We start from the raw sequence: 18,038 nt of genomic DNA, 5'->3' as shown, positions 1-18,038 counted from the left end.
TAATGCGAGCTCTGCCCTCAGAATGGAATGTATAGACGGTAAAAATGAGGGAATCCAATGATCTAAACAAGTTAGAGCTGCATGAATTTTTTGCTATTATCAAAGCCTACGAGTTCGAACTCAAAATTCGGACTGAAGAAGAGCCATCTACATCCCAACCAACAAAGGCTCTAGTTGAGACCATTTTTGATCTTCCGGTCGAAGAAACTTCAAGCAAGAAGTCCACTGATCATTTAAGCAACGAGGCCATGCCTCTATTTGTCAGGAAGTTTAGTAAATATATGCGCAACAATCAATCAAATTTGTTAAACGTTATTATAAAAGGACTAGACAGATGATGGTAAAGCATTTTATTACTGTGGAAAGAAGGACTACTTTATTGCAGACTATAATAGGCCCAAAAAGAATGAAAAGAAACCATTCGAAAGAAGACGGTTGAAGGATGAGAAAAGATCCTTCAAGACGAAGAAAGATCGGAAGGTTCTAGTTGCTGAGGACAACAAGAGCAAGTGGGCAGACTCGAAAAGTGAGTTTCCTAGATCGGAAGCCAACTCAAGTGACAGTGATGATGAGCTGGTCAAGTGCTTGGTGGCAAACTCGGAACCAAAAGAAGATGATGATGAGGTATTTGATTTCGATTCTAGTGAATTTACACAAGAAGACCTTGTTACTGCACTTCATGATATGGTAAAATAGTACATGATTCTCTCTCGATCATTTGAGGAAGTGCAGGCAGAAAAAGTAAGCTTGAAAGATAAGTCAAGTGCATGCATCTGCATACAGCAAAAAGAACTTGACGGCTTAAAGGTAAAAAAAAGTTCGCTAGCCACTGAGAACAATAACAAGAGAATAATGTTCAAAGCCACTTTGAATGAAAATCAAAAGTTTCTTAAAGTAATCAACATGTGGAACCCATCTTCAGTTTAATTAAGTAAGATGCTTGAAAAGTAAAAGCAAGCTGGTGATAAAACCATTCTAGGCATTGACAATGTTGATTGCAATCATACTGAAATGAGTAATCAATTGCATATGGACAAAGACAAATATAATATGATAAACTTTGTTCGGTAAAATGTGATATATGAACATGATAAGCTCGAAATCCTAACAGACCAGAAGTGCATTAACAAATATAAGCATAGAGGACTGAGATACATTGAACCTCATGACACTAATTTTTGAAAGACATGTTTAAAGTCATCAAATAGAACTGGACATGTTAACCAGTTGAGTTCCAATCGATCTTGGAAGAAGCTGATTCAATCTAGACAAAGTGTCTAAAAGGGGAACCATGACAATACTTTAATTGCAGAACAGTTCTAAAAAGGTACATACTGGATAGCAAAGACAAACGACCTAAACAACATATGGTTAAACTAGAACACATCATAGCACTGCACACAACTCTATCGACCGATTCAATTTCTGGTCACACACACCGGTAGACCTATTAAGGTAATCAAGTGTGGGCCCTGAAAGGATGAATTGGATCTGGATCCAATCAAATGTGGGTACCAAAAATGTTTTGTGTTTTTGACATGTACAAAAGGTAAAAACAGTCGAATAGTCAACCTGGTAGCTTGACAGTGGATGCTCAAGGCACTGGATGTTCAAGGTACGTGACCAGAAACAAGATGATTATATCAGAAGTGATTGAATGCAAAGGATCAAGAATCACATTTGGTAATAACTCAAATGGTAGAACTGTTGGTAAGGTTAAGATTATCCATGGTAGAGTAATTATTAAAGGTGTCCTACTAGTTGAAAATTTGTATTATAATTTAATTAGCATAATTCAATTGTGTGGCAATGGTTACTCAGTTGAATTTCACCAACACATTTGCACTGTGAAATCTAGCAATGATGATATCATGCTAACCGGAGTAAGAGAACAAAACACCTATAGAATAAGTTGGAAATATAATCAACTTCCTTCCCATACGTGTTTTGTTGCTTAGAATAGTGACAAGAATTGGTTGTGGCACAAGCAGTTAAATCATCTTAATTTCAAATCTATTGAAAATATGAGTAAAAAATAGTTGGTGATCGGTTTTCTTAAATGCATTTTTATCAAAAATAAGATCTACATTACATGTCAGTTGGGCAAGAAAGTAAGCTCTAATTTTAAAAGAGAAGGTATAACTCTTCCACCAAATGCTTGGATTTACTGTATATAGATATATTTGGTCCTATAATGGTAAAGAGTATAGGGGGAATAAGTATGCTCTGATAATAGTGGATGATTACTTCCGATACACTTGAGTAATCTTTCTACCATCCAAATATCAAACTATTTTAAATTTGATCAAAATTTTAAAACGGTTGCAAAATGAGAAATCTACCGTGATGGATAAGATAATGAGTGACAGATGTACAAAGTTTTGCAAACAAAGCCCTAGGATCTTATCTAGATGATCAGAGAATCAAACATGAGTTCTCAGTTGTCTGATTTCCTCAACAGAATGGTGTTGTTGAGAGAAGGAAACATACTTTAAAAGAGACTGCTAAAACAATGATTGCTGATTCAAATGTTTATCAAAGGCTTTGGGAAGAATCAGTCAACGCAGCTTTTATACTCAAAACAAATATATGATTAATAAAATACATAGGGTTTGTTTGGTAGGTTTGATTAAATGTTGATAGATTGATAACCCCGTGTTTGACTCGATTTTAGAGGAGGTTGACTGACAATGTCATTGATTATTGTACTGTTTGTATGGGAAAATCGGTCCACCACTTTGGCCAGTATAAAATCAATCCCTCCTCAGTACAAATGACAATAGTTGGAAAAATACGATATTGTCCCTGTATAAAATCAACCAAATTTGACAACCTCTAAACCTAGCTTCTGATTCCCAATCTCGTTGCCGACAGAAAATTTTCTCTGCCACCCACATATGAAATAGAAGATCCGAAATTGAAAGAATGAAGGGAAAAAAGATTACCGAAGAACAGATATGAAAACTCATCCGCCTGTTTCGTAGGTGAAATTTCGAAAATTAAATTTCAAAGATTGTTGTTTGTTATATGCTTACCATGAAGAAATCCATTCCGAATGTTTTAGGAATTTGTTCTTCAAAGGAATTTTACATACGATAATGTGTATGACACAAACTTTTGTGGGATTTACGAATCTCGTTAGATCTGCTAGTGCAAGAGAGGTCAGTGACTTCATGGTAGTAGCAGTGTATTTTCTTTCAACCTTCACACTAGATTATCTTAATTTATTGAACTCATATGTATGTAATATTTTATTTTCTGCCTTTGCTGATGAACCTTTAAATATCTCAGTAACTTCATGTTTTTTTCTTGTTATGTGACTTGGATTTTTTGGTTATGTAATCCCTACGATGCTGATATACTGTTGTCCTAGATTTCAAATTTTTATTAACAAATTTTGTTGCAGATTAAGATATTTTTTTAAACTTTACTCGCTTCAAAGTAATTTTGGGAATGGACAGTAGACGTAGTTACACTATACTGTTTGTGCTGCTGCAACACATGATGATTCGTACGTTTTTTATGGTTTGTCTGTTAATACGACATCGTACGAGATTACTCGCAAGCCGCAGAAGTCAAGTACGTAGAACATCAGCTTCCTACACCATGACTCAAAGAATGACTACACAAATAAACCATTTGCGTAGGATTATCGAGATTGGAGATGTTCAATGTGTTGTCAATTTGAGGATGAATAGAAATGCATTTGCCAATTTATGTTACTTGCTAACTCATGTCGGTGGTTTGGGAGATTCTAGATATGTTAGGATTGAAGAAAAAGTGGCTATGTTTTTGTCTATCTTGGCACATCATAAGAAGAATTGAGTAATTGGTCATGATTATGTACGAAGCGGTCAAACAATCAGCGCTCATTTCCATGAAGTTCTAGGTTCTGTCCTCAAGTTACATACTATACTGCTTGCGAAGCCTTCTGCAATCGATGACACCTGCACCGACGACACATGGAAGTGGTTCAAGGTAATATTTAACTAGTATATATTTTTTTTTGGAAATGTCAGAAGAGAAGAAGGATATGTCAAGCATACTGATGTGCAATACCGAGAATGACATATAATATTTATATGCGTAAAATTTATTTTTCAGGGGTGTGTTGGTGCATTGGATGGTACCTACGTAAACGTTCATGTCCCAATTTCTGAAAAAGGAAAGTATAGAACTAGAAAAGGAACCATTGCCGTTAATGTCTTGGGTGTGTGCAACCGAGATATGAACTTCATTTACGCACTATGTGGGTGGGAAGGATCGGCCGCAGATGCAAGAGTTCTTCGTGATGCATTAACTCGGGAAGATGGACTGAAAGTTCAAAGAGGTTAAAATATTTGTTTTAATATTGTGCTATCAGTTCACTATGATGTATTCATGTTATCATGAATGTAAATCAATATTACTTATTAAAAAAATGTATGACTTTAATTGTAGGTTGTTATTACTTGTGTGATAATGGATACGCAAACGTACATGGATTTTTGACTCCATATAGACGAGTACCATACCATAGGGATGCTTGGGGCAATCGCACATGTGTCCCACAGAATTTTAAAGAGCTCTTCAATTGGAGACACAGCGAAGCGAGAAACGTGATAGAAAGAGCTTTTGGTTTGCTTAAAAAAAGATGGGCTATCATGCGAAGTCCTTCTTTCTACCCATTGAAAACTCAAAATAGAATCATTATGGCTTGCATTTTGTTACACAATTTCATCCGATCTCAGATGCCGGACAGTCTTGTCGAGGACATGGAAGATGACACACTAAACCCACATTCCGAAACAGATGATTATTTCGTTGACAATTTCAATTCCTCTACTGCGTGAGATATGTGGAGAGATAACTTTGCGATGTCGATGTACCACAACTAATACAAAGTTGTTTTTGTTTTTGTATTGTGTTGTTGTTTTTGTTTTTGTATTGTGTTGTTGTTTTTGTTTTTGTATTGTGTTTGTAAACTTACTTTCGTTTTCAATTCATATACCGATGGTGTTCGCGTATGTTTGCAACCGTGGATGCTGTAATATTTTATGTAGAATTTATTTTCTATGAAATTGGTGATATTTTTTTAACGAATTTGTTGTTAAGTTGTGTTTTTCTGTATACCCTACAGTATTTTTTTTCTATAACACATGTTGATTTTATGTTTCCCAGGAATACATCAAGTGAATACCTGAAGCAATGGACAGCTTAGCAACAACCGAGAGCATTAATTGCCAAGGTAAAAAGACGGATAAGTCGTGTCGTTGTTGGACAACACCTGAGGAAGAGGTGCTAATTGTAGCTTTGAAAGATGTAATAAGCAAAGGATATAAAAGTGAAAATGGATTTCGTAACGGCTACTTATCTTTATTGGAATCCGCCATGAAAAGTGCGTTTTCGGATACTGATATACGTGGCCATCCACATATAACTTCCAAAATCCACGTGTGGAAGAAAAACTACAGTTCTTTGTCATCTATGTTAGCCAAAAGTGGAATTGGGTGGAATCAGACTGAAATGATGCTTGATGCTACAAATGAGGCATGGGAAGCACAATTGAAGGTAGTTTGTTCCCATCAAATTGTTTACATTTGTTTTATTGTAAATTATGTGATGTCATTGCAAAACATGTTGTAGGTGGACAACAATGTACGTGTTATGCGCTACAAGCGGTGGCCATACTACGAAGACTGGTGTGAAATTTTTGGTAATGATAGGGCAACGGGTAGCCGAGCAGAGAGTTTTTTAGCTGCTATACATGATGTGTTAAATTTGACAGAACAAGTACCTAATGATGTCCAAGTTCACATGGAGGATATATATCGCCCCATGGAAGGAGATGGAGAATCAATGTCTGTAAATCATTCGTCACCGTCCAACCCAAGTGTAGGTACCAAGGTGAAGTCAAAGAAACGAAAAAAAAATAAATGAAGGTGACGATAAAATTGTTGTTGCAATCAATAACTTAGCAGATATCACGAAAGAGACAATGTCAAACCTCATAAAAGAAATGGCTGCTGAGAAGAAGTTAGCTGAATCATAGATAACAAATGCTATGGACAGCGTGCTGGCCACATTACAAGCCATTACGGAGTTAAGTTCTGATGAGAAAGTCCGTGTTGCGGAGATGTTGGTGGATAACCCGAACAAAATAAGTCTGTTCTTGAAGCTCGATCATGACGGTAGGCTTAGCTTAAGCCAAAGGCTGTTGAATCCATAAGTCTTGGTGGTATGTGTTCTGAAATTTTTGATGGAATAACATTTTGGTACCTACTGGAATACGACTAGGCTGTGTTTGCTCATTTGGTATGAATTCGATGTCTAACTTATGTACATGTTAAGTGTGTTTGGTTAGTTATGATCGTACCTCGATGTTGGTAGAAGTTGTGTTGAAAGTGGGTTATATGTGTACGTACACTATCTGTGACATGTTAATGGATTTTGATTATCTTCTATTACGTTTTTTTTTTACTATCTTTCCATTCTAATTGCACATATGCTAAACCTACTTCAAATTGGGACAAAAATATTGGTCCCTTGGTTGCAAACCGGTATGTATTTTTGGTATGATTACATTTAGAATTCATTTTGACCCGTGTGCATGTGACTTTAATCCAAGGATTAGAGTCTATTCTTTCCGTCAGTGTTTCATTACATGTCTCAAGTTCGTTGTCCTAAAACTCATATTTTTCTTTGTTCGGGATTCTATTGGGAGACTTATATATATCACATAAATCAGTAGGCCTGCATATCAAAGTATATTAGATCAACAAGTATTATGTGTAGATTTTTCTTGTGCGATTACAATAGCTGTACAAAAAACACATATACACTATTACCATCAATCATAAATGCATAGTTACAAAGCAAACAAACGAATTGGCTCGTAAATTGAAAATTAGATGATTAAATATCCACTTACAAATAAAATTAACAAGTTCAAACATATTGTCAATTAATATAAACTAGCGAAATAATGCTCGACTTCATATGCTTAATAAAGTAAGGATTGAATTTGTTGGGAACAGCTATTTATACAAGCAAAGACAATATTACATAGAACTACGATACATTTTGCAGTACATATCATGACACCAACACCAAAACACATTACAATAAACTAAACTCAGTGTCATGTTGCATTTCTGTTCATATACCCAAAAGACTTCACCACTGGGAAACCAACACTAGTACATTACACCGAATAAACCTTAGGACACCAGTACATATATGTAGCAAAAGGGTAGAAGACAAACAACAAAAGCAACTTCGAAAGCAAACTGCAGCAAACAACACATCCAATAAAACAAAGTACACATATGAGATCTGTAGATAGTCTCATTGTGCATCTTTCTCGTCGTCGGAGCTATCAAGTACTATATACGGAGTTGTCTCATTCCTGATCACAATCCGCTTTGAAGAGTTAGCTGCGGGATTATTGACGCAACGTTTTCTGGAGGTGTTGATAGGCAGCTTCATAGCATTATTGTAGTCATCCATCCACTTGCAATGTGTATTGTCCTTCTGTTTCGTGGGCATAAACTGAACAGTTGGACTTTTGTTTGCAGCAGATTGTGTCTTCTTCTGGTCTGAAAGGACTATCTCTTTTTTCTTCTCATCTGAGAGGGTAACAACTTCGACTCTGTACTTCGTTGTTACACTTTCATCGGAAGCTGCGTTGTATGTCACTGACATTTTGTGCCTATTGACAATAACTTTCAATAACTAAGAAAACTCACTGGATTTGCACCGTAAAAAGAAAAGCAACATGGTATTTAAGGATTGGAAAAGTTAAGTAACCATTAAATATGTTTACCAACCCAACTATAAATGCAGGTCAGTGCAAATGGGAAATGTATCACAATGATGTGATATACCAATATAGGTCAACACCTACTCAAATTAAGAAAAGTCATGAGGGCAAAACAAAAAAAATAAAAAACAAAAGGAAAAACATGTTTTCGAACTAGTAAGAAAATTATACTAGCAGAAAACTTTGCACAGCGTGTACCACCTTGGTGAAACTTTAAGTAATAGTTTGAAATTCAGTGTATTAGTTTTTTTAATACAACAGCAAGAAATATAAACATTGTGGCACTATTATTTACCGTTAGTTTTATTCTTATGCACTGCAAATGAAAAGAAACTATAAAGTAATACAATATTGAATTATTGAGAAACATACCTTACCGTTGCTTGACTCCTGTACATATAGACATTGCTTCACTATTATTTGATGTTAGTTTCATAATCATATAAGTTGGATGAATGCATGAATCACACAAATTTAATGAACACTCAGTAACAGATTGAATAAAACACTTGCACACAATTCATTAATAAGGAACTTACGGAAAATACATGGTAAATGGGGTTCAACGATGCAATGTTTCATTTTTATAAGCATATGTAGACAACATATATCACATTCTAATGACAAGGGTTATGATGAGCAGAAAAAGGACACAGATCAACGCGCAAAGGAATCCAAAACAGCAACAAGCTTGTTCACGTCCATAAGATGGGCTCTTCATGGTCTCACTGGGTAAACCTTCTGTTGCAGAGGACCTGGAACATACTGTTTCGTCAATTTTATTCGTAGAATACGGATGACCTTGGTTTGAAGGAGAATCATATGGGCTCGAGGATGAATTCATTGTGTTGTGCATACAACACCTTCTATTACTACTATAACATGAATGATCTTCAAAAGCATTTGAGTTGCTTTCGTTGTTAAACGATTGTTCAGCGGTCGATGTTGCAGTTCTGCCATGGTAGTCATTGTACCAGAAAAATCTCTTCCGATGTTTTAGTCCCACGGGACATATGTAATATTGTTGACCAGGGTTGAGTAATTACCAGCTGTCCTTAAAACCATGGCCCCGTTCCCACACTCACATTGTGGTGGCGTCTTCAATTCCATGATACCTATGCAACAACAAAGAATGGTGTTTGATATTGAAAGTACCCATATATTACAAACCGAGTAGTTCAATTGTTGTGTTACAGCAATATCACAAACATCGATACACGATAATCATCTTATAACAATTTATATTATCTTAAAGAAAACTTTGCACGTGAAAAATTAATTATGTCAAGCAAACTTCTCCAACCACATTTAGCTACTGCTTAAATATCAAAATCAAAATGCATATACATAAAACAATTATTATTGTTTCAGATTAATTTTTTGACATAGTATTATAAGAAAAGTTCACCGACAACCCTTATGCAGACGACATCTGACTAACAAAATTTCTTACACGAATAATAATACTTAATATTATTACTGCAAGAAAATGCTTGCCAGAGAAAAAAAAGTAACAACATCCACTTCTCTCCAGTCAAATTAAATAATTGTATCAACCTGGAAGGAGATTATAGTCAACCACAATGCTATTTATTTGAATTTCTATAAAATTGTGTACCAAATTCGAAATAGGGAAAATTATGCAGATCAGAGCTTACTCAGAAAAACTTAATCCTACCTTCCAATTTTTTCTTCAACTGGCTTTGGACAACAGCTTCCAACAGATTTATAATTTTCTTGCTGTTCAAAAATATTAAATGAGAAGTTTGTAACAAAAAAAAAAGACTTACAACAACCATACATCTCCCACAGATGGCAACCGGTCATCTTCAGATCTATAAAGTTTTGTGGTCAGTGTAAAACGTAAGGAAACAAATATGCAGTAATTACATATATGAAAATACTCATACCCTAGCAGAATCGCAACTCGGCGTTGAATAGTGATTCGTGCTTTCACCCTTGATTTCGTTTGAAGCCCTGTACAAGAAGAAAAATCGCCTTCGACCTCATCTTCAAGGGAAGACTTTGAAGAAGATATTTTTTACCCTCTGTCCAAAAGAATAGGGTATTTAATGTGGTCAAATTCGATTGTGGGATACTTGAATATCGAAAGGTATTGTGGGATTTAGTTTGAGGTTGTGAGGGCATTTTTGTCAAACAAAAAATTATCCAACTATTGAAGATTCTACCACACACCAAATAATTAATCACACAATATTACACATCATTCCTTATCAACTACATATCAATCAAATTATTAATCATTTACCTATCCCATCACACATACCAAACGGAGCCATAATAAAACTCCTTATGAGATCTGAAATGGCATGAAACATGATATCTCATATTTCAAAATTTTTGGTTGCAAGTGTTTCATTCACAACAATCACAAAACTCATTTAACTACCTTCGATGCTAAAGCTAATTAAGGAATATTTATCGGTTACTCATCAGTTATCAAAGCTTACAGAGTCTTTATCAACAAGTCTCAGACAGTTGAAGAAACAATTTATATTATCTTTGATGAATCTACTGTATGTGTAACTCAAGAACATGTGAATATCAATGAGCTGAGTCAAAAATTGGAAAACAAAATCTCATCTATGAGAGTGATAATGAGATTGAGTTAAGGAGGCACAATGAAGATGTTCCTACCGGTCCAATGATCATAGAGAACAATCCGACCGGACTATATGCAAAGCTCATGGAACCGGTCGTAGAGAGTGATCCAGGAAGATGAGAAAAAGACATCATCATTGAAGAAAATTATCAACATCAACAAGATCAACAAGATACACATCATCTTGGACCAAACTACCGGTGGAATATATATTATCCACCCAATTTAGTCATTAGTAACCCGTCTACTCCTCTTAGAACTAGGAAACGAATGATTGATAAGTTTTGGTATGCAACATTTCTCTCTCAGCTTGAGCCAAAGAAGGTTGATGAAGCTAGAAGATGAGCAGCAGTTGAAGAGGAGAAGAAAAAGAGAGATTATCATAAGAGAGGTAGTGGATCCGGAGGTGGTGGAAGCTCCTGGTTTTGGAGGAAGATTATTTTTTTTTTGCATGTAGTTGCAATAGGTTTTTATTGTTTTCTTATTCTTTGTAACAATGAAATTCATTATCTCAATAAAATTAATTTTTCTTTCATCGTGTATTATTTCTAGGGCTTATGTTTTGTCATCACAAAAAGGGATAAATTTTTAGATCATTTAGCTTTAGTGATAACATATAATATTGTATTAAACCTAAATGTCGTTTGCTCAGTATTATACGTACTTGACCAATTCAGAAGAATCCATTTAATCGGTCATGTAATGCTAAGCTATTCAATCATTTCATCATCAACATATTTGATTTACTCGACCGCTCTTGCGCACCAGTTTGTTGCACATGGACTACTCGACCATTATTTCTATCCAAGAACAATATTAAATAGCCGAGCAAAGTTATCTTCAGATAAAAATCACACATTCTACAAGGATCTCACCTACGTTATCAGAAAAATTGATAGACTTATCATGCACGACAAAACAAGATATCAGTGAATCGAACTGTTTTTCTTAAAACTCTACGTGCAGAGCTAGTTACTTTGTTGTTGTCATTAGTCATTTCCTATAAGATTTTTTAAATGTCAAATTAATCATTAATTAAAGTATATAATAAATCAAGAAAAGATTGAGACATCAGTACTATTGCATTAATGCTCATTTATTGAGCTACAGTCAAACGTTGAACAAAAAAATGCAAGAAGTACTATAAATAGAGAATGTCAAGAGGAGAGAAAAAGAATAACTACGAGATTTTACACACTTGAAGCATTCTCTGAAAAGATTTCTGAGCGCTCTTAATCTTCACAAATATATACTGCTCAACAGCCCACTCATCAAAAAATATTCATCATATGTTCAAGGATTATCAAGAGCTTCTGTCAAATCACTCGACCTTTTCTTGCCAAAATCGTTTGAGGAGTTTTCCGACAGCTTGAATCGAAGGATTCATCACTTTACTTCATTAAGTGTTGTATTAGTTGTTAGATTGTGTGTCTCATCTGTTTGTGAGAATACTAGTAGTTTCAAATTATATAGTTGATAAGTCCTAATATTAAAGTGGGTTGTTATAAAGTGTAATCTTCTAATGAAATCTTTCCTAAGTAGAAGAAGGAGTGACGTAAGAGATCAAGTCTCCAAACATTCATAAAAATACTTATGTCATTTTCTTTTCGCAGTTATTTATCTTATTAATCCACTATATTTGAGTATATAATCTTCACAAGAACCTTCTGACTGTTTTTTGCACAAAATTGTGGTCCGACCGTATTTTAAAATGTTAAGAAAATCGGATCTTGTATAGCTAACACTATCGAGACCGGTCATATTATTTTTTCAATGTTTTAGAGAACTTTTAAAAATGTTTACTCATATCCCTTCTAAACATATTACAGATCCTAACAAAGGCTGCAAACGAGTCTAGCAACTCGTAGCAACTTACGAGTTGCTAGACTCGAGCTCGGTTTGACCGAGCTCAAGTCGAGTTCGAGCTAGTTGAACTCGTAATCGATTCGAGCTCGAGTAGCTCATGAGAAGTTAGTGAGTCTAATCGAGTAACTCACGAGCTACTCGACAATATATATATTAGTTTTTTTTATTTAAATTTTAAAAAAATTGAAATCTAGTTTTTTGAGTTCGAGTAACTCGATACGTTATCGAGTCGAGATCGAGCTCAAAAATAAATACCAGAATCGAGTCGAGATCGAGCTAGAGTATTTCAAATTTTTTTCAAGTCAATTTCGAATAGTGCGATATTTGGGCTCGACTCGATTGCACCCATATTATCGGTTAGATCACATATTTTTATTTTAGATTAACAGGAAAATTAAAAATTTAGCCTCTTAACAAGAATTTTGATGAATACTAATGCTTATTTTTAATGTTAATTTGATCTTTTCTTTAATTAAACGTTTGAATATTAATTTGCAAAAAAAAAAAACCTAAAAGAAAGTCATAAGTCAAAAAAATATATATGACCTAAAAGAAAGTCATAAGTCAAAAAAATATATGACCAAGCTTTTATATATATACCAAACATCTAACTTCACTCGAAGTTTATATTTTCCAAAAAAAAAAAAAACAACAGTTAGATGTTTGTGGTCTATTCCATCCAAAACAGATGTGTAAAGTGTATGGAACAACATTTTCTTGTGTTATGCTTCTAAACATATTGGATCTTATCACATTAATACATCGATTCATGACATGCGACAGTACCATACTTTATTGATATTCATAATCCCAAATAAACAAGGTTAAAATTTAATAATGATCGTTAAATCTATCTTGAGAATTACTTAATCGGTAAGAACTGATAATAAATAAATAAATAAATAAACAAAATTTTTGACTATACTGGAAGAATATCCCAAATGCAACAGCGGAATATCCTTCTAGGGGTGGGGGTTGAATCGTAAAAATACGTCATGTCAACAACTCAATAATTTTTAATTTCCCATGCACCTTTAATATATATTTTCTTGAATAAATAATTCGAATTACAGGTATGATTGGTTTTGGCATTGCATATTAAATGATGACTTGTGACCCCAAAAGTTATGAATTTGGTTCACAAAATTGGGAAAGGGGATATTTTTTGGATCTTGTGTATTATTCCACTGTGACTTATTATTATATTAGGAGCTATATATGACATGTTATTCATAATTAAATAAATAATTCAGTGACGTTTCTAATATTTTTTATATATGACATGTTATTCATAATTAAATAAATCATTCAGTGACGTTTCTAAATTATTTATTTATTTTTTTGTCGTTGATTGAGTCATGAACATGTTTATTAAATGTCAATTTGGCATAAATTGTTATCAAAGTGTGATAGTGTCATTGCTTTGAACTTCCTTACGATGATTATGTCATTTTCAAGTTTAAAAAAAATAACGATGATTATTATGATTTTTCCTTTGATCTTTTTATCATTAGACAAATCAGATTGATGTAGTCAAAAATTGTGATTATCATGAATACTCTGCAGGTTCGTAAATGGATTCATGTAATCGTAGACGAGTATTTCAGCTAGTTCGTAAAACGGATTCAAGGAATCGTCAATTCCAAGATAATAATACATTGGAGATGCCTAATATACGAAGTTAAGTTATCTACATCTTCCACTAAAATCTATTGTTATTATTACGTATATAAATGAATCAATGTTTAGATTATGAATTGCTTGAGACCGGGCTTGTAGCTCGGTGGTCTCACACTCTGCCGGATTATCCGGTTCCCCGAGTTCGGTCCTCCCTCCCCGCGTGTGTTGTAATAAAAAAAAAAAGAATTATGAATTGCTTTTTAAATCTTTTATTTATTTATTTTAATAATTAATGATTTTTAATTAATTCAAGAATTTATGAATCTAAATGTATATAAATATAATACAAATATAAATTAATATCATTCTCTTCGTTAAGTTAAATAATATTTACATAAATATACATTTAAGTATAAATTCATGGCATTCTCCTCATAATATATGTAAATATAAATTCATGTCGTTCTCTTTAACTGTCTCTGGCGAAGAATGAGCCTGTGAGCAATGTATGATACATGAACATCTATTACTTATATAAAAATAACCAATGTTTTAGAATTGTTCTAGCTCATATGATCAGCCCTAGTCGCACCTTCACAAGTGGGGATAATGGGGGAGGCATCATTTCGAACATCAATGTCAACTGGTTGAGTTGGTGTCAGTGGTTTGGTCAGAAGTAGAACCAACCATGAAATCGGTGGTCGAAGGACCACAATCCGATTTCTTGTTTTGGAAGAAACCAGGATCTTGATTCATTGTGTTAACTCCTTCTTAAGATTCCTCTTCCATCCCTATTTCTGCAATCATGGCATGTTCCGTCTCAACATATACCTCGAAACTTTTGGGCAATGGTAGTTCGAGCATTTGAAATTTTTTCCTTATGGAACGAACTTTAGAGGCAGTAGAGAGAATGTTAAATTCCGAATGAGATATTATTGCAGCGTCATCGAGTGCTGTATGATTTTGTGGATTATAATTGTTAGGACAGATTTATGGGAAAATCGTTGAACTACAATAGTTCGGTTCTTGAAATATTGAATACCGATGAATTAAATCGAGTTTGATATGAAATCAAGCGGAAAACACTCGAAATAATCTTTCGTAGAAACTGATTAGATATTTTGTAAAACATATAAAATATATGCAAATTAAATGAGTAAAAATATTTTAGTTGAATCATTTTATCAAACACTTTGTATGCAATATTTTGTATTTGAAGAACACATAAAATGCTTCAACAATACATCTTTAAAACTATGAAAATGATAAGTAAAAGCAATAAAAAAAATAGACATGAATTTGTTTATGGATGTTCGGAGACTTCAAATTCTCCTACGTCACCCCTTCTTCCCCTTGGGAAGGATTCACTAGAAGACTTTAATTTATACAACTCTTTGTACAAACACACTCAACTTAGGACTTACACTACAGCTTAACTGAACTCCTAGCTCTCAAGATTGTAGGCAGCACCTTACAATCAGTATATTGTTTAATGTCTCATATGCAAAAACTACATACACAAGTTTATTGTCTTTGTGCGAGACTCACTCAACTAATCTTCGAAGTTCAACTCTCTTGTATATGTGTGAGTGATTGTGTGTGAGGAATTTATCAGTTACAGTATACATCTCAAATGTATCCTCACACATGGTCTTGTGCTCTCAACTAGCTGATTTCTTCATGCTAACTGCCCATGCTTTGAATCCTCCTCAAAAGCTCTTGTTTGATCTTCAAGATGTTGTATTTATAAGCCCCAACAATGATATATACGTTAGACACAAGAATATGACCATTTGAAAAATTTCTGTACTGTTTCTGAAATTGCAACGATCAAATTTGCCTTGCTGGACATTTTCCCGATTGGTCAACTCAGCTGGTTGTTCAGTTCAACTGGTCGTTTAGTTCAGTTGGTCAGCAACTGGTTCAGTTCAGTTCAGTTGGTCAGCAGCAGGTTCAGTTCAGTTCAGCTGGTCAGCTGCTGGTTCAGTTCAGTTTCAACCTGATTTCAGTTTATGCAGAACCAGTAGTTTCATCGCCATTTATCAGCATTTAAGCTTCAATTCAGACTTTGACTTCTGAAGATAATTTGTATATCATCGTCTTATCTTTTCAACGCTACTGAATCATTTCATTTCGATAACCGAGCTGAGAGATATGACCAGAATACCGCAACCGCTCAAACCAAACTGATTGTTGTCTTTGTGCGATCAGTTACAATGAGTTACGATCAGTTTGACCTAGATAACATCCGATTTTGCCTAACTGACGTGAAATACGACTTGTTCCAAATTGAGGTTATGATTAGTTTAGTTGGCAGATTGTCATTTGAATTATCCAACTGGGAGATATCATCAAAACACCAAAACTCGCCAGAAATTCAATTTGGCTAAATTCAGTTTCGATTTGCTTCTTGTGTTTGCAATTTCACATATGAGTAAATAAGTTAGAAATACTGTAATAAGTTTTGTTAACATCAAAATCAAAATTGCGAACATGAAATATTCCAACAATCTCCTCCTTTTTTATGATCACAAAACTTGGATAAACAATCAATTCAACTAACATATTTATCCTCCTTTTTGTGTGAATCAAAAAGTCACATTTTTAAAACATTTTGAGCACAAAATTTTCTCCCCCTCAATATTTAAAAATAATATCTCCATTATAATGAGTTCTCCCCCTATAGTTGTGAAAGTTTGAAATTTATAAAACTAGAGTAGTGACTAATCAATTTTCTCCATGGCTCATTTTCTTCTGCAGCACATATGCTCTGCCTTCAACGAATAAACTGCTTTTTCTCGAGCATAAATAGATTGCAAATTTTATAACGCTGTAAACCTCTCTGAGTCTAGTTTGCAACGCAAAAAACGGTTCGTCATTTGGACACTTGAGCAATGAGATATGTCATTTTTCCTACAGTCGCTGAAAGCTGCACGAATCTGAAATTTTAGAATTTTAAACATCAAAATCAGTTTCAATGTTCTTTCAAGAAAAACCTGCTCTGATACCACTTATTAGGACCGATTTAGGGGAAAATCATTGAGCTATAATAGCACGGTTCTTGAAATATTGAACACCGATGAATTAAATCGAGTTTGATATGAAATCAAGCGGAAAACACTCGAAATAATCCTTCGTAGAAACCGATTAAATATTTTGTAAAGCATTTAAAATATATGCAAGTTGAATGAGTAAAAATATTTTAGTTGAAGTATTTTATCAAACACTTTGTATGCAATATTTTGGTATTTGAAGAACACATAAAATGCTTCAACAATATATCTTTAAAACTATGAAAATGATAAGTAAATGCAATAAACAAATAGACATGAATTTGTTTATGGATGTTCGAAGACTTCAAATGCTCCTACGTCACCCCTTCTTTCCCTTGGAAGGATTCACTAGAAGACTTTGATTTATACAACTCTTTGTATAAACCCACTCAGCTTAGGACTTACACTACTGCCTAACTGAACTCCTAGCTCTCAAGATTGTAGGCAACACCTCACAATCAACATATTGTTTAATGTCTCATATGCAAAGACTACATACACAAGTTCATTGTCTTTGTGCGAAACTCACTCAACTAATCTTTGAAGTTTAACTCTCTTGTATATGTGTGAGAGATTTTGTGTGAGGAATTTATCAGTTATAGTGTACATCTCAAATGTATCCTCACACAAGGGCTTGTGCTCTCAATTAGCTGATTTCTTCATGCCAACTGCTCATGCTTTGAATCCTCCCCAAAAGCTCTTGTTTGATCTTCAAGATATTGTATTTATAAGCCTCAACCATGATATATACGTTAGACACAAGAATATGACCGTTTGAAAAGTTTCTGTACTGTTTCTGAAATTGCAACGGTCAAATTCATCTTGCTAGACATTTTCCCGACTGGTCAACTCAGCTGGTCGTTCACTTCAACTGGTCGTTCTGTTCAGCTGGTCAGCAACTAGTTCAGTTTAGTTCAGTTCAGCTTGTCACCAGCTGGTTCAGTTCAGTTCAGTTCAGTTGGTCAGCTGATGGTTCAGTTCAGTTTCAGCTGGTGTGCTGAAATCAGCCTAGCTGATTTCAGTTTGTGCAGAACCAGTAGCTTCATCGCCATTTATCAGCATCTTAAGCTTCGAT

The 18,038-nt window shown here is 34.3% G+C and overlaps 1 long non-coding RNA gene and 1 pseudogene across 1 annotated transcript; one reads left to right on the top strand and one right to left on the bottom strand.

The window, feature by feature from the left end:
* The first annotated feature begins 2,875 nt into the window (after window positions 1–2,875).
* Window positions 2,876–4,898, top strand: LOC140986643 (uncharacterized; annotated as a pseudogene).
* Window positions 4,899–7,160: 2,262 nt separating this feature from the next.
* LOC140986577 (uncharacterized) lies at window positions 7,161–9,845 on the bottom strand. Its single transcript, XR_012176950.1, has 4 exons — window positions 9,712–9,845; window positions 9,480–9,541; window positions 8,174–8,916; window positions 7,161–7,690 (listed from the first exon to the last, which is right to left on the bottom strand). It is a non-coding gene; the product is annotated as an uncharacterized lncRNA (long non-coding RNA).
* Between the last annotated feature and the right edge of the window lie 8,193 nt (window positions 9,846–18,038).

Source organism: Primulina huaijiensis, chromosome 10 (genome assembly GCF_012295235.1).
Source record: "Primulina huaijiensis isolate GDHJ02 chromosome 10, ASM1229523v2, whole genome shotgun sequence".
NCBI classification, from domain to species: Eukaryota; Viridiplantae; Streptophyta; class Magnoliopsida; order Lamiales; family Gesneriaceae; genus Primulina; species Primulina huaijiensis.
This window is presented reverse-complemented; position numbering and strand designations above follow the sequence as displayed.